Source organism: Calidris pugnax, unplaced genomic scaffold (genome assembly GCF_001431845.1).
Source record: "Calidris pugnax isolate Ruff unplaced genomic scaffold, ASM143184v1 scaffold18, whole genome shotgun sequence".
In the NCBI taxonomy this organism is placed as follows: Eukaryota; Metazoa; Chordata; class Aves; order Charadriiformes; family Scolopacidae; genus Calidris; species Calidris pugnax.
Genome location: NW_015090812.1, coordinates 15881064 through 15902335, shown reverse-complemented (window position 1 = coordinate 15902335; position 21272 = coordinate 15881064). Strand labels below are relative to the sequence as shown.

General features: G+C 43.2%; 1 protein-coding gene across 1 annotated transcript in view; it reads right to left on the bottom strand.

Moving 5' to 3' along the window:
- Nucleotides 1-20702, bottom strand: part of LRRC8D (leucine-rich repeat containing 8 family member D) — a 53041-nt gene extending 32339 nt beyond the window's left edge. The window contains exons 1-2 of the mRNA XM_014939146.1: nt 20684-20702; nt 9289-9429 (exon numbers count right to left, since the gene is read on the bottom strand). The gene's annotated coding sequence lies outside the window, so the exon portion shown is untranslated. The remainder of the gene's footprint in view (nt 1-9288; nt 9430-20683) is intronic.
- Nucleotides 20703-21272: the final 570 nt, after the last annotated feature.

Below are 21272 nucleotides of genomic sequence, written 5' to 3'. Positions count from 1 at the left end.
GCATCAAATGTGAAACTCCACCCAGGAAACGAAAAGCTTCCTATTGTTTCTCCCCTCTCTACAGCCTCCTGGCTACTACCAGGAAAAGTGGTATCACTCCACCCTTTTTTCATGAGAATGGTTTCCATTTTTCCTTTTTACTATGTTCAGCCTTGGAGCTACAGTGGAAGAGAAGGAACAGGGAAAAGAAGTCTCTGCTGGGTTCTCTCCCCTAGCCTCTCCCGTATGATTTTCCTTGGAATATTTCTAGTGGCAGCCCACACTGCTGCCCTTTATTTTAATCATGCAGAACTAACACGAAATTGGCATGATTCTTGTCAGTTTTCCAGTCACAGAAGCTTTGCAAAAACATCAGTTAAAACAATCAGACCTTTCAACTGTAACCTAGCAAAGGTATAAAAAATATAATCACAGGTGCAGAACTTTTTTGAAAGACTTTGATTTACACATTGGTACACAGTTATTTTCAGAAAAACTTTTAGTTAAAAAATAAGAATGACGACAGATTTCTGGCATCTTACCTACTCCTAAGCTGCCAAATAAAAAAAAAAAAATTAAAAAAAAAATAAATAATTGATCCAAGTAAAAGGAAGTAATAAAAAGTTATCATCAATCAGGGGAAAATACCTGACCTGCCATGAATAAAGTGTTACTAAGGCATGAGACTAAGTTTAAGTGATTTTTAAAGTCAGTAGTCGAATCCAGTGTCATAATTCAAGGTGTGCTACATACTAGAAATTGTAACTTGAATGCTGAAGCTGTACTAGAACTATGGCCTTCCCTCTGATTCTTTCCAGTGGCCCATTTTTCCCATTCCCACCCTACCATGGCATCCCAATAGTGAAGCTTGGTTAAAATACAAGCAGAACATGTCAATTAATCTGAAACTCAGGAAAGTCTCATTTATTGTGTAGGAAAAATTGAAAACAAGCCCATACAAGTAAGCTAGTATGACAATAACAGACTAAATACAGTATCCCACCCAAATGATTAATAAGCGTGTATTAATAATCATGTTAGACAGCTGTAGGGAAAGTGCCTTTGTACCATAGCTTGATGAAGACCGAACTAGAAAGAAATGAAACCATCAATAATTATGTTTGCTGGTATCAAATGAGGCCGAATACACACCATGCACATAGGGATAAGATACTACTCCAGGAGGCAGGCTTCCTGACACCAGCACACTTAAGATCTAAATTACCATGGACTAGGGAACAGAAAAATGCAGAACCGCATGAAAGGAAGGCAAACCCTGCTTACAAAATAGCAGTGAGTCAGCTCCCGAGGACTGGTTTATGACTAGTCTGAAAACAAGATGCACATTACTGATGTGCCCTCCAGTTGTACAGAATGAAAACAAGTTCATCCCCTAAATACACTTTTAATATGATAGATGATATTCCAAAAAAGGTGTCAAGAAACATCAGTAATACTGTTTAACCCATTCAAACTTCAGAAAACATTTTCAACCAGTGCTGATCCACACAGCCTTTTAAGCCTATACACATCTATCCATGTTTGGCCCCTGTTTAGTGCTTTTAATAAGAAAAACTCATATCCCTGGCCTCAGAATAATCAGAAACAGCTTATCTTGGGGATCACTCCAACTCTAAAAGGCCATTGAGTTATTTTTAAGAGAATCTCTTTCTAAAATGCCATGACCCTTTAGCCTGCCTAGTTCCATCATCTGTGATCAGACTATCCAGAAAGCCGAGAATAAATTCCAAGGCCTTTTGTGACAAGCTGTGAAACTCAGCCATTTAATAAGGAACACCAAGTAACATGGCCACTCTGAGCATTTATTTGGAGAACACAACTACATTTGTCCTCATTCAAAAATCAATGAGGTTATGAAAACCTGACAGCTATATCTCCACCTTAGCAAGTGCCCTTGGCTGCTTGCAGCTCTCTCCTTGACCACATTATAGCTCATTGCTGTTTGGGGACTACCTGGGGGCTTTCTGGCCTTCCCCTCTTTTTTGTTGTTTTCAGATGTTGTTGCTGAGTGGGACTTTTCCTGGTATATTGACTATTTCTAGGAGGAAAAAAATAAAACTCCTCAAAGAATTACTGCCAACACACATGCAGGAAAAAAAAATAGGTCAAATAAGTCAGCTCTATCAATGTTACTTTGCTGACAAGTATTAAAACAAGGCGCTGGCCACTGAATATCATGCCAGCATACACTGCATGGAAACACCCTGTCCAACCCCTCCCAAAAGAACAGAAACCTTGGAACTAGCTCATTTCAGGGAAAGAATTAAAGGTTGTTTTTTCAGGTGTTGTTCCTGCACACTGAATCCCTCTGCCAGACATTGCAGTTTATCATTGCTAAACACTTACATTGCAGGAGTACCTGGAGGCCTCAAGTAGGTCAGGGACTCAGCATGCAAGGTACAGAATATATGCATAATACTTGACAGCCCTCATCTCATCATATTTTTCTATTTTAAGTGTTTGTCTTCCCACTAACAGTTATGTGAGCAACCCACGCAAGCAAAAGAAACTCAATGACAGTGCAAAAAACCCACCCAAGTTCTACCAATGATATAAGTGCTATCCAACACACAAGGAGAACAGAAGTAACTCTACCCCTCATTAGGATATGAATATAAGGATCTAGCTAAATGTCGAAGCAAAGCAGGTTTTGGCCTTTTTGGGCTGGCATAGCTCCAGCTATTGTAACAAAGACAGAAGAGGCTGTTGAAATGAGCTTTGGTAAATGTTTATGGACAAGAGCTTTGACTCTCATCTTCCCATCCCCGTAGCCTACACATACCCCTTTAGGGAAAGAAAGAGTTTCTCAGTTATTGCCTTTAGACTGAACCCTGGTTGAGAGAGCAGAGGAGCAAAACCAGGAGAAACAAAAAAATTGCATAAGCTATATGGAGAGAAACTACAGAGTTCTAAAAACCACATTTGCATATTTTAAATTAGCTGCATTAAAGATGGACAAATATGTCATAAATCTGAAATTATGCTTAATAAGGTGATGGAGTTCTTGGCAACCTGATTATTTTACCAAGCTGACAGCCAGTTATCCCAGGTTGTCTTGGTCTAAATACACATACCAGGACGGCACAATCCAGAGGAAGCGTGGACCAGTATGTTCCCATACCATTACCCACGCTTTTTGCTCCGTGCTGTTGTCCCTTCTGATACCTCCCTGCTCCACTACCACCCACCTCTGCCTTAGCAAACACTCATCCACAGCCTGCAGAGCTTCCCCGCAGCTCCCCATCCTGTTCCCGCAGCTCAAAAGGAAATACTGAAATTGCTGCGGATCTTGGCTGCAAGTCACCACTGATCATCTGCTGCCCAGGGACTAGGGAGTACACAGACTTGGGAAAACACAGCCATTACTAATCAACCAAAAGGTGGCAATTTGACATGGGACAGTCAAGCTCTATCCCAGCCCATGGCTTCTTGCATCTAAAGAAAACCCCATGCAACACCCCTATTTCCAAAGGCCTCCCCTATGCCCCAGGAATGACCGCTGCCCCCAATCTCCAGCAGCACTATCACCATCATAGCCCAGTGCCATGAGAGACAGCAAGACACCACGTGGCAGGACCTGACATAAAGACAAGGCATGCTGGACTGCCAGATCCCATTGCAAGCTATGGCTAGACCAAAACTGTAGCTCTGGTGCAAGCAACAATCTAGGGTTTTTGGTTGTCTTTTTTTGGGAGAGTGGGATGGGGTGATGGTAGTTCAGCTTTGCCTCTAAAGCCCCAGACCACCACACTTCCTCTGTAGAAAAGATTGAAAAAAAACCAAACCTGGGCAGTGTTCTCCTTAACTACTGCAGGACTTCAAAACAACACATGGTGGGGGGTGGGGGCAGGGGCTGTCTGGGGTTTCCTTTTTCACAAAATTTCTTTTCACAGAATTTTTTTTACCCCCCTAATGTTTCAAACATCAGTGAGGCTAACAGTCATTAAAGCTCCTTACATAATTACTTGAAACGTCCATAAAAATTGTTTTGCAGCCCGCTCGGAAAAACATTCTACTTCAAAAGGTAACAGATTCAGTTTATGAGCAGAAACCTCAAGATTTTTTGCCAGGTCCTGCAGAACATATAGAGTTAAGGGAAAAGAGACTGATGCCTTATTGATCAAATAAATTCTAATTATGCACAGAAAACTTTTCCACAGTTTCCAATACTACATTGAGCAAGAGCTACTTTATGAAATGCAAAGCCAGATAAGTGAAAAGTTTGGGAATTTATTGCTCAGAAACAAAGGCCAGGATTTTATATATCCAATCACCCGAGGCAGTGCAATGTTATAATCGCAAGCAAACTCTAGCACTTGAGATAATAAATAAAATTAGAGAAATGCATTATTTATTTAAATTTAAAATTTTTCTAAAAGAGGTTCATAAAAAGCTGTGGACAGAGTAACGCAATATTACAGCTAAACCACAGCAGCACTGAAATAGTTGGGCAACAAAGAGCTGTTTGTTCATTTTTTCCCTTGCAAATCTCTCTCTCCCCCCCATCTTTAGTGTCTGAAGTGCCAGGCAATAACGTCACCAACTTCTTACAGTATGTCTTTTTCACCATCAAGAGGTGCAAATATAGGATTAATAGACAACATGTAAGGCCCATATACACAACAAAAACCAGGTCTTGGAATGGCAGATTTTTCCCCACCCAATCTGTTCTGTGGTTTCTCGATTGTTGGAAGTGTTTCACATCCCTGTGAAACTAAACCAGGTATGGACAAGGATGGACATACTTTAACACTGAGCCTCACTGCACTGATTTGGTGCTCCAGTGGTCCACAGGCAGCCTCTAAGAAAACAAGCACACTGTGATGGTGCTCCCATATTCAAGAGAGCATCACCTACCAAAGAGAAGGGATAAATCTTGAGGGATCCACCACACAGTGAGAATCTCTTCCCATCTATCCAAAACGCACCTCCTGAGATTCCAGTTGAGAACTGAGAGCAGGCAAGTATTTCAAAACAATATCATATTGTGTCAAAACATACAGCTAAGATTACTGCAGCCTACTGAATTTGGTACACATCCAGCAGGAAACCCACAAAAACATGCAACGTGACATTAGTCCACTGAAAGTTTAAAGAGAGCACGTTGTGACCCTGCTCAGATTGTCCTCTCGTTCGCTGACAAACACCCATGAGCGCTGTCTCCTTCCCCTCCGTCCCAGAGTCGGTATCGGTGCCGTGTCCGGGCTGGCAGGAGGTACAAGGTGGCAGGAGGCAGCTCAGGTCACAGACGTGTGGCTGCGGGGACTGGCTTTGGATACCACCAACAGACGAGTCTCCCGCCCCGGCAACAAAACACGGGAGCAAAAACAGTGGGAAAACCACCAAAGTAGGGGTATTTTCCAGTTTGTGTATCTGACCTTAACATTGAAATTCTGCTGGGAGGACAGGGAGAAAGAGAAGATAACCTGACATGAAAATTGCAACATTGAAGTGAGCTACACAAAAGTCTTTTTCATTGCAGAGAAGTAGTCAAAATGACATCCATATCTACACCTAAGGAAAAAATTACTTCTGCCTTGAGACAGCCTTGGCAATAACATTGTTGCCTGCAAAAAACAGTTTATCAGCTTGGGAGGAATTCAAATCAATTTAAGTCATTTCTCAATTAATAAGCTTCTAATTACTGCTTCTGGTATTGAAACACACCCACTCAATACCTGAGCAGGCAGACCTGCAGGGAGCCCCTACACAACAGCGGGAGCGTGCCTCAGTATTTAAGTTAGAAGTTGATCTGCAGGCAAATCTCCAGGAAAATCTGCCATTTGCAACATGTCTGGAGCCAGCACACCCTTCCCTGCAGGCTGAGGGGCACTCAGAACACACAGCTCTTCAGGACATCCATCTTTTGTCTGTGTGCCCTTTGGTAACCATTGTCAAAAATTGATTTTCTCAAAAGTTTATTTTCATAAGCCAGCTACTCACGGTCTCACCCTCTGCCTCAAGCTCACACAGCTCGGACACGTGAAATACAAATGACCATCGGCACAAGCTACACCTGGCACGCACTCCACGAGCAGATCAGAGCAGGATGACAACTCAGGTTACCTCCTAACATTAAGTTTAGTATCAATGCATTTTTGTAATTAACTCAGGGAGTGAGCTGATGCATAGCAAGTAAATCCATCAGATTTGCCTAGCTTGGAGAATGAGTGTTCTCTTACACTGCACAGAGGAGTTACATGCCGAAACTCCGGTAGAGCAGGACACAAGAACTGAAAGAAAATAACCAAGCAAATCCACCCTTCCTTGCGTCCCTTCATTCCTGCTTCCAGAAGGTCGGCATTGCTGCTTATTATGTGCATATAGTAAACCAATACAGACAAGTTGTTCTTAAATCAAAAGCACACCAGTGAAACGTGATCTAAAATAAACCAGCTATGTTTGAGGATATCACTGTTTCCCCTGGCACTTCAGGATTCTGCAGCTGCAGAAATTCCTCTAAAAAAAAAAAAAAAAAAAAAAACCTAGCTTGGAGAATGAGTGTTCTCTTACACTGCACAGAGGAGTTACATGCCGAAACTCCGGTAGAGCAGGACACAAGAACTGAAAGAAAATAACCAAGCAAATCCACCCTTCCTTGCGTCCCTTCATTCCTGCTTCCAGAAGGTCGGCATTGCTGCTTATTATGTGCATATAGTAAACCAATACAGACAAGTTGTTCTTAAATCAAAAGCACACCAGTGAAACGTGATCTAAAATAAACCAGCTATGTTTGAGGATATCACTGTTTCCCCTGGCACTTCAGGATTCTGCCGCTGCAAAATTCCCTAAAAAAAAAAAAAAAAAAAAATCAAGAGCTTAAAGCTTATGCTCCCCACAAGAGAGGTTTCCAGACACAAATACATTATATATATACATACATACACTCTCCATCATAGTAACCAGACTAGAACACTTGCACAGAAAAGCCCCTAGCCACACTGTAATATTTTGCTGATTTAGCTGTATCAGCCAAGATTTATTTTTTTCTTGCCTCCCAACTATGCCAGCAAAAACCTTACTGCAGAAGCCCTTCTAGTGGCTGTGAACTTTTTCTGCCTGCATAAACTGTTCCTTTCATAGGACCCAGCTTAAGCAGCACCAGCAGAAAAATTCCTCTTGTAGCCATCCGGGCAGCTCAGGAGGAAGCAGCAAGACCGGGTAACGAAAGCACACACAGGAGGGGTGCATTGCATCAGGCTGGCTTACATCTACAGAAAAAGGGAGGAAGCAGTAACTGCCAGGTTTGTGCCAGCAGAAACTAAACTGCAAAGTCACAATCCTACTACAAGAAATAACAGCAGTAGAATTCTGCACACAGGTCAGAAGACCAACTTTGACAGACATGGCATTTCATTTTCTATTTGGATTTTTCTGTCATGTTTTGCGTATAATACAATCTTTGGAAACAGACTGCCTGAAAACATAAATGCAAGCCATTCCATTTATGTCAAGTAGATACTGATCCTGTTCCCCCCAAGAGACGATTAAGTGTCAGTTGGGTTAACTGTTTCACTACTGATAAGACACATATCACCATTTCTTTGCTAAAATATGACTCAACTCCATCCGTAAAAGCCTCTTATGGTTAAAACCATCCATGTATTTCCCTATCCAGGAGTAAACAATTCTCCACTCTTCCTAATGAGCATCTTTATAAAGCAGGCTCATCCTGACTATATGAAAAGTACTCAATAGTAAGAATAAAGAAGTGTGGGTTAGAAAACAACAGAACATTTAAGACAGATTCAGTACAGATACAAAGACTCCCCTGTCTGCTTTTCTACTCAAATGTAAATTTTCTCTGTCACCCCCCTTTTTTTTTTTTTTCACTTAAACCCAGATATGCTGCAGGTTATCCAGGCTGCCACATCACATCAATGCAGAAACCAGTAAGGCCTGGCTGCAGAATTTAGGTCAGCTTGTCTGTGGAGTACATAAGGTCTTGTACACAGCCATGAATTTCCTAGTAATGCTTCAATAATCCCTCTTCATCCTGCTATGCAGCTATTTCACTAGTAGCTGTTAGCTTTCCTCTAACTCCCCAACAAAGACTCTCCACAGGAGGGATGTTTGCAGGCAAATGAGCCACTATCTCTTTCTTGGGAAGCAGGAAGCTGGTTGTTGAATCAAATAAATGCTGATTCTTATTTCCCAAGACATAAAAGTGAAGGATTCCCAATGCATGCTAGAAAAGGACTTCCCTTTTTTAACCACACAAGGAAAGATATAATCAGACAGAGCTGGGAGTTACCCCTAGAACATTAGGAATCATCTAAACAAAATCCCACTGTTTCCACCTAGGTCAATAAATGAAAAACAACATCAAAATGTGACTAATAAATTGAGACAGATGTATTTCTGGAGAGAAAGCATCACTTGAGGTGAAAAACACTATGCCTCTTCAAAGAATACTTCCCTCTAGAAGTGAATTGCAGGTCATTGCCATCCGAAACATTGTACAAGCACACTTAAGTATTAGCGCTGTTCTTAAGGAATCTTTAAAGTGCATAAACATATGCAAAATCTTTTCAGAACATCATCCTCGGAGCAGGAGCTCCACATAAACTGAAAAGTGCAGTTATATAAGTAAAAAAAAATTATAAATCTAATACAATAAACTAAAACCTTGAACTACTCTGACTCTCCATACAAGACGACAAACCTAAGTATTCTAAAGTATGACAATTTGAAAGATGTGAATGCAAGACTAAATATCAGTTTCCAGGAATGGTTATGGGAATCTCAGCAAATAAAGCTAGCAAGTTGACAGTTGGTTTTGTCTTAAAACCTCATTAGTCTGCTACCTTTCTGTGCTTTATGGATGCCACATAACATTATGCTCCTTGAAAGCTGGCACTCTTCTCTCCCTATTAGGGCAGAGAATAGAACTGAAGAAAAATTCTCCTTCAAGATGTCAAATTGCTCTTCAACATTCAAGCATTCACTAAAAGTATTCCTAGCCCATTCTTTCGAACTCACATGGAGCCTGGATACAGGCATGGGCCAACACATACTGAGCTGTACTGCAGATTAGATGTGTTAAATCAAATACCCAGAAAACGCAAAGTTGTGTTTGTTTATGTTTACCTAAGATTTATTACAGAACTTGAGCATATAACATGCACCCATGCCAGGCACACAGATGATGTCACTGTCATTACTGGGCCACTGTCATATCACACGTTAGCAAGAGGTTTTAAGGAACAGAATTCTATTTTTATAACAAGTGATCATCCACAACTTCCACTCAGCATCAGCCAACTTTTCCCATTCCCAGCTCAGTACCTGATCAGGCTGTGATTCTCCCTCCTCCTCCTCCGGCTTCAGCTGGGCTGAGCACTGGCTGCAGGGAGTCTCTGGTGACAGGATGACCAAGCCAGGTGCTGACAGTCACTTTCTCATTTTGACAAGCGCCACAGACACTTCCTGTGTAAAAACAAACTGCTGTGAATCAAAATGGCTGAATAAAGTGTCGATGCTAGTGGGGTGCCAGAGAAATGCCACTCTGTGACAGGGAAGCAGAACGTTAGTCATTCTTTTGCCACCAGTGCCTCATCTCTAGGGAAGCTTGAGCACATCTGTATTTTAATAATTTCAGAAATACTCCAAATGAGTTATCCTATTCTTGAAGGGCACAGATCATTCGAACTACTAATTTGCCATTTCCCACATATTTTCTTAAACATATTAGCTTCAAACTTAACCAAGCATACTGTTATTTCCATACTGCTGCTTCCCTACACCACAGCAAAAGCCAGACTAGACCCCAATGCCACGGCAGCTGCACAGTCTGTGTGCTCCACACAACCACACTGATCACACCTGACCTGCTGCACTACAGCAGCATGCCAGGCAAGCAGCCCACTTTGAGTGAATGAGCTGCCCGGAAAACATCTCTATCCCCAGGATGAACAAAATGGAGAAGAAACAGGATTTCACCCACTCTTTCACCAGCCAAGACCCCAGCACTGCTGCCTTTGCCTCCAGTGACTCAGAGGCTGTAGGGCAGGGCAGAGCCCACAGAGGGAAAGCAACCACTCAGGAGACTGAGCAGCCAGACTCCAGCAGGTAATTCCCAAGTATTTATTTTAGTTTGCTGCTTATTAAGTATGCCTCATTATAAATCAAGTATTTTACAGTAATTGCCTCCAATCAACAAACACTGAGAAAGCTGCTGTGTAGACCAATGCTGCTTTATAATCGAAACGACTCCCCTGGCAACCGGCAGGGCTCCACAGGGCTGTCTCTCCCTGGGCAGCAGCCTGGCTGCCACCGCTCCGCTGCCCTTCTCCTGCCCTGGCTGTGCCCCAGGCAACGCTGCTGCCTGCCCAAGCCCTGCCCAGCAGTGCCCGTGGCCGCACACGCCAGCACAGCAGGGCACTCGAGCATCTTGCCAGGAACAGGGGCACCGTGCCCCGTCCCCCCCAGCGTGGGGGATGCTCCACAGCCAGGGCTCAAAGGCAGGGACAACTGGCTGCACCCCCTGCTCCGGCCGCTGGCTGCCCACTGGCAGTGGCTGCAGCAGAGAGCTGCTCTGACAGAAGGGTCTGCGCCCAGCCTCAACCACAGCGCACTCACCCACCCGAGCTGCTCCCAAAACGCAGCAAAAAGCCCCACAAACCAACACCCCACCCCACCCCCCCCCCCCCCACCCCTGGTGTGACCCCAACGGATGGGGACAAGTCGGGGGGACGTGATCGGGACAGGTGGGGCTGTGTCCTGCCCCCCCACCAGTGTTACGGGGGGCACAGGACCCACTCACCACTTCTCTCCCCCCCCCCCCCCCCCCCCCCCCAAACTTCCCTCTTAATTTATTTGCTGAGGCATTCTCAGGGTTGGCACCTGCTGGCACTCAGAAGCCCACAGGAACAATTCCTCTGTCATGCTTTCCAGTGAGAGCATTTTAAAGGTCAGATGGAACCTGCTGTTCCAGGTTTCTTCTTAGAGGTAGAGACACAGGATAAGGAGATGGGGAATGCACAAATAAAATGCACATCTTAAAGAAGTCCAGAAATTACAGGGGCTTTCTTTTTCCTCCTTCAAAGGGATGTGGGTCGCCAAGTGGTCTTGGGAGAACTAAGTCCCTTTTTGCAGCATAGATCACTGGAACTGGTTTTCAGAGACTGCTGTTTTTTAAATACACAGGAGAAACAGTGCTCAGACTATATACTTCACAAAGGTCTATTGCAAGCCAGTTTCAGAACAGACCTTTGGATCGTACTTGAGCTCTGACAGAAAACGCTCTCATAGCTACAGGACCTTTCACCTTGGCTGTTTCTGTAACCTTGTCTCACAGAGCCCCACGGAAGACAGGCCTAAGCAGAGCTCGCTGTGCCCTCCAACTCCTTCTCAGCAGCCACCCCAAAGGCAACAAACGGTTTCTGAAAAGAGAAGGCAAAAGAAGTTCCCACCTCCAAAGTAGGAGAAATGTGTTTTTTGAAAATGCGTCAGTCTTCAAGGAAAGGTGTCATGAGAAGCTGAACAGCATTACCACCACCACACTTGGTAAGGCATGGAAGAACAGGATAGCTTGTCTTCAAGAGCTCCATCATAATCTGAAAGACTGCTGAGGTCCATCACCACCACCCTCTCCCTCCCAAGACAGACTGAGCACAGGAGTTGGAACATACTTGGAGGAGAGGTGGAGGGAAATAAATGAAAAAAACACACTCATAATATTTTGATTTTGTTTTGTTTTTGTTTTTTTAAAAAGATACTATAGCAGAAATTCTCATATAAATCCTATCAGTGCATAAGTAAATGCTTGGGCAGAGCCAAGACCAGTGAAGGCATATTCCCTGCAGTTCTTGCCACAGAAATCCTCCTGGATTTTGTTCCAAATCCTATTTGAACAATTCTCTCTTTATGCTTCTTCCGTTATCTCCCTCCCCCTTTCTGAAGCGACAAACTCCATTTATTAAAACAAAGCAACATCTTACTTACAGAAACATCTGCTCTGATACAAGATTACACACCCACTCTCTTACAGAGTCAGTATGTGGGACAGTGGGCACAAAGGAGATTAAATAAGGAGCACATGTACTATTTCTCTTATAACCTAGTCCCCTCTGGCACTCATTCCCTTTAATACTTCTCTTTTTTCCAGGCCCCTTCGGCATAGGGAAAGACTTACACCCAATTTACACTGGGATGTTGGCATCGCCCACTGCCAATTTTATCTAAATCACAGCCAGGCACTTGGCACTTCAGGCATAACACGTGCAACCTCCAAATGCCACGTCCTATATACTGTAGCCTACATGTGGCTGCCTTCATTTGTACAGTCACTTGATCAAACATCCTTTCCACCAAGGAAAACGTTGCTTCTGTTACACTTAATGGGCGTTGCGTTTAACAGGGAAACAATCACTCCTAACAGAGTGAAAAAAATCAGATGATGCACTTACAGAGCAAATTATTTTGAATTCTGTAAAGAAAGGAGAAAAATCACAGTATTTTGGGGAAGTAGAGAACTTGGGGAAAATAAAACCAACTCAGCTAATAAAGTAAGTAAAGTACTTCCAGTCATTAGATGTTTAATTTCAGCAAAACTGAATAATTCTCAGTCCTACATGTATCTCCAAGTACCCAGGCAACAACAGACATTTGACAATCACTTTGGTTAAAATGCCATCTTCCTCCCTTGTTGCTACATAAGAAAAACAACAAACCACCACACAGGAAAAGTGTCATGCCATCAAGAGAGAAGAAAAACCCCAAACTAGCACAGAAACCTACTGTAGAAGTATTGTCAAAAGCAGCATGTAACCTAAAGAGATAAATACTGAGATTTTGTCGCTATCTCTGAGTGAGGCTTCGCAATCAGCTTAAGCTGATTTGTGACCATCCTGCTGTTTAAGAGTGGCTGCCCCCAGACACACTCCCACTCTTCCATGGTGTGTGCCTGGGCAAAGTGTCCTGCCCAGCCAAGGCAGAGAGGGGTGGGCAGCACAGGACTCCCCCTTTCAACAGCAGTCTGAGCTCAAATTTGCTCCAGCTGGTTTTGAGACCACACTCCCTTTGGAAAGCACCTTCGGCATTGCTCCCACTCCATGGGAGCCTACGGGATCCCACAGCTGCTCTCTACTGAATTCATTGTCCATACTAGGGCCTTGCTGCAGCTTTTCACATGCCACCAAACACCCCCTTTATTTCAGGAGCTCCCTGTAATTCCTTCCTTCTCTCCACAAGCCACCTCTTCTTCCCCTCTCTATGAGCAAGGGGCAGTGCACAAACTTCTATAACCGAGACATTAACAAATCAAACTTTGCTGGGCAAGCAGGCAAATTTTCCCAGTTCTATAGATAACACATTGTTTGATCCACAGGCAATAAGAGAGGGGGCTGCTGCTGGTAGCTCTGGTATTTCATTCTTTTGCAGATAGCAAGCCAGATCTAAGATCCTACAAGTTCAGGCAGAAAGCAGGTAAATAATTAGACACTGAAGAAGCCTTAACGTGTCTAGGGTGACAATAAGCAGCAGCTATCAGAGCATGGAGGGCCACCATCCTCTCTTCATTCACAAAAAAAAACCAGCAGAGGAGCAGCACTCTGTGCTTCTCACACCAACCAGTTGCATATTGGTTGTGAACTGGCTGCTGTGCACCACTCTGCACATGGGCAGACTGCGATTTACAACACAAATTTGGCAGGTGCAAAACTATTCAGTCAAAACCAGGCTCGTACCGATTCACCTTGTAAGTTTACAGCTGCCTGTTAAGCTTGCTGTAGTGAATACCTGTGTCCACCCAGGGGTCTGTATTACTTTGCAGCATGTTTTCAAGCTGATTGCAAACTGGGAGAACTTGGCAAATCAGCTGTGAGCATGAAAGGTCCTGTTTCTGGAGATGAGACTCCCTCAGTCAAACCAACAGAATTTGTACACTTTCCACACACAGAACAGTACATACAACTTCATGCTTTAAGATTTTCTTTTATATTTACTCACATTTACCTCAACAATTTTGTTATCTCCTTTCCTTTGCCACACTGTTACTATTGTCTTTGTATTTTTGCATGCCTCTCATGTTTTTATTTTCTGGCTTTATTACATGCTTTACTATTTTTGTTCTCCTGTAACTCTGGCCCTAGAAGTTTATTTCTTTAAAATCTGTTTTGGTTGCACTGATTGATGCTAATAAGGACACTCTTAAATTCACCTTTCAACCTAGGTACAACCTAAATCAAATTACACTAAAAATAAACAAAGCGTAACCACAAATTTTAACCACTGGAAATAGAGTCTTGTCCAAACCACCGCATTTTTCATTTTCCTGATTTATTATTAGTACAATTCTGTCTCATTCTCAGTCCACTCTTTTTCCGAGAACAACTATTCTCCCCTTAAGTCTCATGTTAGCCACTTCCCTACACGCTTTCCATCGGGGCACTAGCACTGACCAAAGTCATGATTTCTGCAGCACCAACACATGTTTGTGTATCTGCATTCCTCGTTGTTTCAAGAGCCAACAGATTTCTGGTCAGAAAGACAGGAAAGGAGAGGAGCACAATTATCAAGCCAGTCTTCCCTTTCTATCTGCTAACAATGCCAATGAGGTAAAACAATGAAGAAATTTAGTATCGGTTATAAAACAGCAAATGTTACTTTAAAAAAAAACAACACACTCAAATGCATGAAAAGTTTCATTTCCCTTTTGTCAGTTCCTCTTCTAAGCTAGGTAGTTTAGGCTTTATTTCTTAATTGAATTAGACAGAAAGCAAGTACATGAAATTTCTGGATGGCAGCCATTGAGAGAAACCCTGTATGTAGACTTCTCAGTTTGTATTTTTAAACACCAGTCAGATTAAGCGTGAAGTCTGGTTCCTCCGTGCATCTCTGATGAAGGCAATTGCTAATGCATGTGGAAAGTGTTTGTAACCATAGTGGTGCTTGAAAACAAAGCAAGCTAGTGCACTACCTTTCATATTTCTCACTCAAGTTTTAATGCTGAGACAGAACAAAATAATTCCTATCCTCCCTTTCCACAATCCATATACGAAGGACTATGTACAAATATGCAAGCTAAACTCTTTTTTAATCATTCATTGACATTTGCATTGGTTTAGTGGACAAATTTATACTGAACAACCCAAATGACATCAACTTACCAACGTGTTCCTCTGTGCAGGACTGCAAAGGTGACAAAATGTCTATTACATAATAATTCCGTATAAAATATTAATATTCACAGAGGAAGCTTTTGGACTGAAAGGTTATTTTCAATGATTAGCTAATCAGTGTTGTATAAGCTTGGTTCTTTAATCAGTGTATTTGAGATAGACAAACTATACTTTTTGTTGACAAAATATGACAAAATCAACTTTGTATGTGCATACACTAAGGTATACAAAAGATCTCCCTGGGGTTAGCAGCTTTTCTTTTCACTTTAAGGTACTGTAAGATTATAGAATTGCCTCCATCTCTAGCACACACAGCTTCAGCAAGCCTACACCAGGGATGTTCCAGGCACGGGTGTTTGTTATACAAGTTCTCCCACCAGCTCAAAGTGCCTAAGTTTTCTTTCCTTCCTATCCTGTAATGGCTGAAGAACAGTCAGATATTCAGATGTCATATTCATATACACATCCTATGCACTTGTTTTGTCCTTACAGCTATGATCTCAAGTTGGAAAATCATTGCAGCAAGAATAAAGTTCTTCAAAGTCCACCCAAAGAAACAACACTGCTTTCAGCGGGCATGTTGGTATCTGTGGCATTGGCCAGACTTGAAAACACCAGAGGTGCGGCAGCCTTGGCTTCTGCAGAACCCAAGGGCAATCAGGAAAACCTTTTATAGAGAAACTTATCTCAGTGCTGACTTGTAAAGAATGAAGTCCAAGGGAGAAAAAACAAAGCCCTGCATCTTGGCTGTGGTTTTGTAGCCATCAGGTTGCACAGGGGCAGGTAGGAGCCTGCTTTACTGCAAGGGCTACGAAGAGCCTTCGTGTTTGGTTTTTTCCTTTCTGTGTGTATCTTTGCATAATGAATCTAGGGAAGGGTCCATCTAGAGCATCACCCATCTCCAGCAGATGCTCCAGGACACTGTTTGCTGTAGGTCTCATTGTATTTACCGTATCCATGTGACTGTCACAGATAAGACATCTAAACCAGCAACAGACACCTGCGTTTAAGCAGCCCCACCCGTGGCCTCGACATACAGGGGAAATCATCAGGAGACGCAACTCAGACAGATAAATCCTGAGCAAGTGCATAGAGAGGGATTTTAAAACTCCAATTTGGGAACTGTGCACTTTTTTTTTTTTCAAATTTAAATACACAGCAGTTTGAAGAGATAGGAAAAGGTAACATCAACACTTAATTATCTGTTATGCCCACCCCTTGGGTCTGAGAACTCTTCCACTGCATTTTCCCAGTCTTCAAAGGAGACCTTCATAAGACAGAATACTCCAAATGCCTTTTAACAAAAAGGCCATATATAGAAAGGGTTCTTTCTTTAACAGTAACAAGGACCAAGGCACATTACAAGACCTGGACCATTTTTTTTTCTATTGATCATACAGTACAAAATGCAGGACAACGGTGAATAAAGGTGATTGCTGTCCTCACCCACTGCTGGCTGCCACATGCTTTCAGCCTGGTTATTTTTTCTGCTTCTTCATCAGAGTTACCTTCACCAAGAAAAGAGTCTCTGAAAAGAAAAAATCTGAGCAATAACTTACTTTCCTCCTCCCCTAAGGGTGGCTGTATTTTACACCATGATTGTTTCCGAAGTCTTGAATATAACAACTACTTCAGTCTTAGAACAAATCATTTCTGAGGAAAGAGCTCAAGTGGAAAGAAGAAAAATTATGGGTAGCAACAGTTTTGAGACGACATGAATAACGTGTTTTCATATCCTGACTTGAAGAGGAAGAAGAAAAGGTAAGGCATATCTTATAAAACAGTCCCAATAAACAGGTACTTGGTGCAGCTATACTCTTCTCATACTACTGCTTGCCTCTAAGTCTTGGGCAAAAGTGGCATTTCGCTGGCTTGATTCCAAGAAAACAAGCTTCTTCCTTCCAGGGTTATCTCCCTGAGCACTCTGGCAGCTGCTACATGATGTCTTTGAGTTTCTCTTCCTATCCGTTTCCCGAAGGGGGACAGGAACCTGGTCTTGCAAGACTGGAAGAATACAGCTGAAGAGAATATAGAAATAAGCGAAAAGAGCTTTGATTCCTTTAATTAAAGAAACTTGTGCTGAGAGAAAGATTGAAGCAGTGTCAGTTTAAATTAATGATGTGGAAATCAGTATTACTGATGGTATTAGAAAGTGCCAACTTGACTTGTGACGCACTTTCCTTTTTAACATGCCAAAACCCAACATGATTCTCAAGAAGTTAAACACTAGAAATACTGGCTTTGTTCTTTCCTAAATTTGTTTGGAACCTCTGAGGGGAAAAATTGTTTGGCAAGCAATCAGTACCTATTCTTTGTTGCATGGTTAAAAGAAAATTGCACTCAATTTGCTTACATCAAAAGATCTTGAGCCAAACCCATCCCCAACACAAGCAAGTCAAACTTCGATAAAACATAGCTCAAAGTGTTCTCAAGGTAAGAGGAACAGAATAGCTTTGAAACACCAGTTACAATCACTTTTACAAATACAATGCTGGTAGCAGCTAGACAACTGCATTTCACAAACACCCTTCTCCACATTTCAGCCCTTGTCTGGAAAATACTTAAAAGTGTAGGCCCACAACACCTCAACACTACAGCCAAGAATAAACACTTTCAAGACCAAGCACCTTTACTGTGACCCTAGAGCGCCTTACGCATGCGTGCATACACATGAGACTATACATGTGTGGAAAATTAGTCATGTGCACAAGTCTTTGCATGGTGAAGTCCACAGACTTTTCACCGCTTGTTATAAAAAAAATGTTTAAAATGTCAGTTATGCAAGAGCACAAACAAGGCCTTATCTAAATGTAAGGTTTCTGAGGAAAATTGTTTCCTTTTTTCTTAGTACATCAATAGCTTTTTCTTTCTTGGTAGGATATAATCTTCCCACCATCAAGAGACAACAAATAAATAAAACAGAAAGAAAGGAAAAAAGAACCCCAAAACAAAAGGAGAACTGTGTAGTCTAGTTTCAATAATAGCAAGAAATGGAGAAATTCAAACAGCAGAAACTGAAATAACATGTTCTGTTCTTTCCACTTTATATAGTAACATTCGAGTATAATGTAAATACTGCAAAGTGTGTTTTATTCGTATTTAAAGATCTACAGCAATTTAGCAAATGAATTGGTAGATACAGGTTGCTTTTCTGAAAATGAACTAAAATCAGTTCAGAGTTCATTATTTGGTAAAACAGTAACTCTGAAATGTCCTTTTGTTTGCCTCCAGATGAGAAACTCGTTTATTGGGCTCCCCCATGACATCATTTTTGACTCAAACTATTTCTCAGTAACACATCCATCACCAGCCCCACACTGATTAAATGCTTTAAGGCTCAGGACACTAATTGATCCTCAGCGATCACGGTGCCCGTGTACCTGTATCACAACTCCCCTCTGGCTCTTGGAGGTGCAGGAGAAAGTAAAGGGAGACCCTGGGCTGAGTCAGCATCTGCCTGCAAAACATCCTAAGCCAGCCCACCGGTACGCAGCAAAAGCAGGAACTGACACAGCATCAGAAAACACAAGGAGGAAAAGAAACTCAGCCAGTGGCAACAGGACCTGATTCAAAATCCACTTACTCCCACTGGCTTCAACAGACTTCGAACAGGACCTCAACACACAGAAAGGATGGGAAGACCCAGAGAAATTAAAAGAATTAACTTCAAGGTGGGAAGTTTCACTACAGTCGCTTATAAAACTGCACCAAACCACAACACACATGGTCGCAGGTGCTTTCGACCACAGGGACGTATGTACGCTTCTCTCTGCCAGCCTTTATTTTCTTATCCTCCTGCCACTAGCAGGACCTATTGCATGCATATCACCAACAGCATTAGCTTTTTTCTCCCTTTCCAGGCACGCAGTCAAGAAAGCTGTCCGTACACAGGATGTACAGTTGAGATATCTCCATACCACCACCTACCTACTGCTACAGAAGAGAAAGAGGCTGGTCAGAGGCGACAGAACACAGGGCTAAGAAAAAACTGGAACACAAGAACTATATTTCATGTATGCAGCTATGGGCTAGGGCAATGTACACTAGTTATTCTTTCCACAGCAAGCACCTAAATGCTTTCACTCTCTTTGCACTGTTATTATACAGGCTTGTTCCTATTAATAATTACCTTCCCGTGACAGCGGCATGCAGACTTTCTCTGTTGCTGGTGCTGCTGCTTTAGAATTCCTCCTCCAGGCCTGAACACGCTGGACAGATTACCATCCCCCCGGGGATGTCTGGACTGGTAGGGTTATCTATTGTGCATATCTGGATCTTACAAAATAAATTACTGCTTAATGCTGCTCCCTTCCCCACGTTACCTCAGGTGGCCTTTGTAAACTTTGTATCTTTATCAAAGTAATCACGATTGCAAATAACAGTATCTGTTTAAATATTCCTTGCTTATTATGTGCAAGAAAAACAGATACAGCAGACATAACAGACAAGTGTTTTTCACACTAAGCAAGATACAGGCGAAGCACCAAATGAATTTACTATAAAGGCAATGCTTGCTCAGAAACACAGGAGAAAATGGTGTACAGCACAGAAAATATAGCCACAGTAGCATATTCCTAGGTCAGGACCTCATAAATCAGTTCCAACTAACAATAAAAGGTTTATAGAGGATTTTTAAATCACAAAGGATGACTAGGATCCTGGCCTTTGAGCAAGGCTTGGTGAATTAATTTAAGATGGCAATCAAGAGCAAGCACTAACCTTCCGTACTACCAATCCTTACCCTAAGTTTGATGAAAAGAGATTTCCTTCTGCCACCAGGAAGAGGAGAGGGGGGAGAAAAAAAAAAAAAAAAAAAGCAGGGGGGAGAAAGACACAAAGCAAGGGACTTAGCTACACTATCTGGGACAAGAGTGCTTTTTTGATAGCTCAGAGCTGTGAGATCAAAACCTTAGTGTTGTTCCTGCAAATTTCTCACATCCTAAAACATTCTCTCCCAAACAAGGGGCATAGCCACCTTCAGTTTTAAAGGCAGCAAAGATGATCCTTTCCTAGCACAGCTGACAGACATAATGCTGAAAAGAACAAAATACTTCTCTACACTTTAAAAAACTAAAAAAAAAAAAAGCTGTAACTGATGTAACTGGCAATGCTTATGAGTAGCAGGTACCCCAAAGCTAGTACTGAAGATGCTTCCTTCTCTGCAACAGCAGCTAAGCCAAGCAAAACATCACTTTCAGCACCACCATTACAGGAAATATTGCTGAGACTTACTCCACCAAACAACAGGCTGGTTACCACTACCGTCCTCCATTTTCAAGTCTGAGTAACCTACCTCATGGCTCTTACACACTGGGAGAGTCCAGGGGAGAGACTGCCAGGGGCTGCTGGCACGCTGCAAACGCGCAGCCCGCATCCCCCACTAACCACAGACCTGCTTCCCTAAAGGATGCTGGCCGAGTCACAAGCTTTCGGTGCCCGAATTTGTGTTTGTTGAACAGCATGGCAGCCCTCGTAACGGGGACGGGGGGGAAATGGAGGTTGCAAGACAGAAGAGCTGCCGTGCCAGGCTTCAAGGAGCAGGAGTCCGTATCGCCACGTACCGGGGAGCTGGGGGAAGGGAGGGGACGTGCCTCGAAAAAACACAGATGATTCTCTGACAAGGGCTGTTTTTGTCCTGAAGATGTGTTCTGTTGACTGGTTGAGGCCCCTTTAATCTGCGTGTGGTGCAACACCAAGAGCAGTTGACCCCATACAAAAGACACGCAGCTGGCAGTCCCCACATGGATTCAATACCGCCGTTCTCGGAAGGGGGCTCGCTTTTTCCCAGCCGCATTTCCCAGTACCGCGTCTTCTACTCCCGGACCCGCAGCCGGGGCTGGCCCCCGCCGCTCGCCCCCCGCACCGGCGCCCACCTCCCGCGGGGGCGCGCACCCCCGGGCGGGTCACGGCCGCTCCTCGGGGTCCCACCGGCGGCTCTGCCCCAGGCTCCGGGGTGCCGCGCGGCACACCGCCGCTGGCAGCGGTACCGATCTAGGCCGTTTGGAAGACAGAAAAGAAGAAAAAGAAGGGGGAAAAAATAAAAAAATAAAAAATAAAAAGAAAGGGAAGGCAAGCGCGACGGACAGCGCAGGGAGGGAGAGGCGGGGGTGCCGGTACCGATGCCGCCCCCTCCCCCGCGGCCCCTCCTCC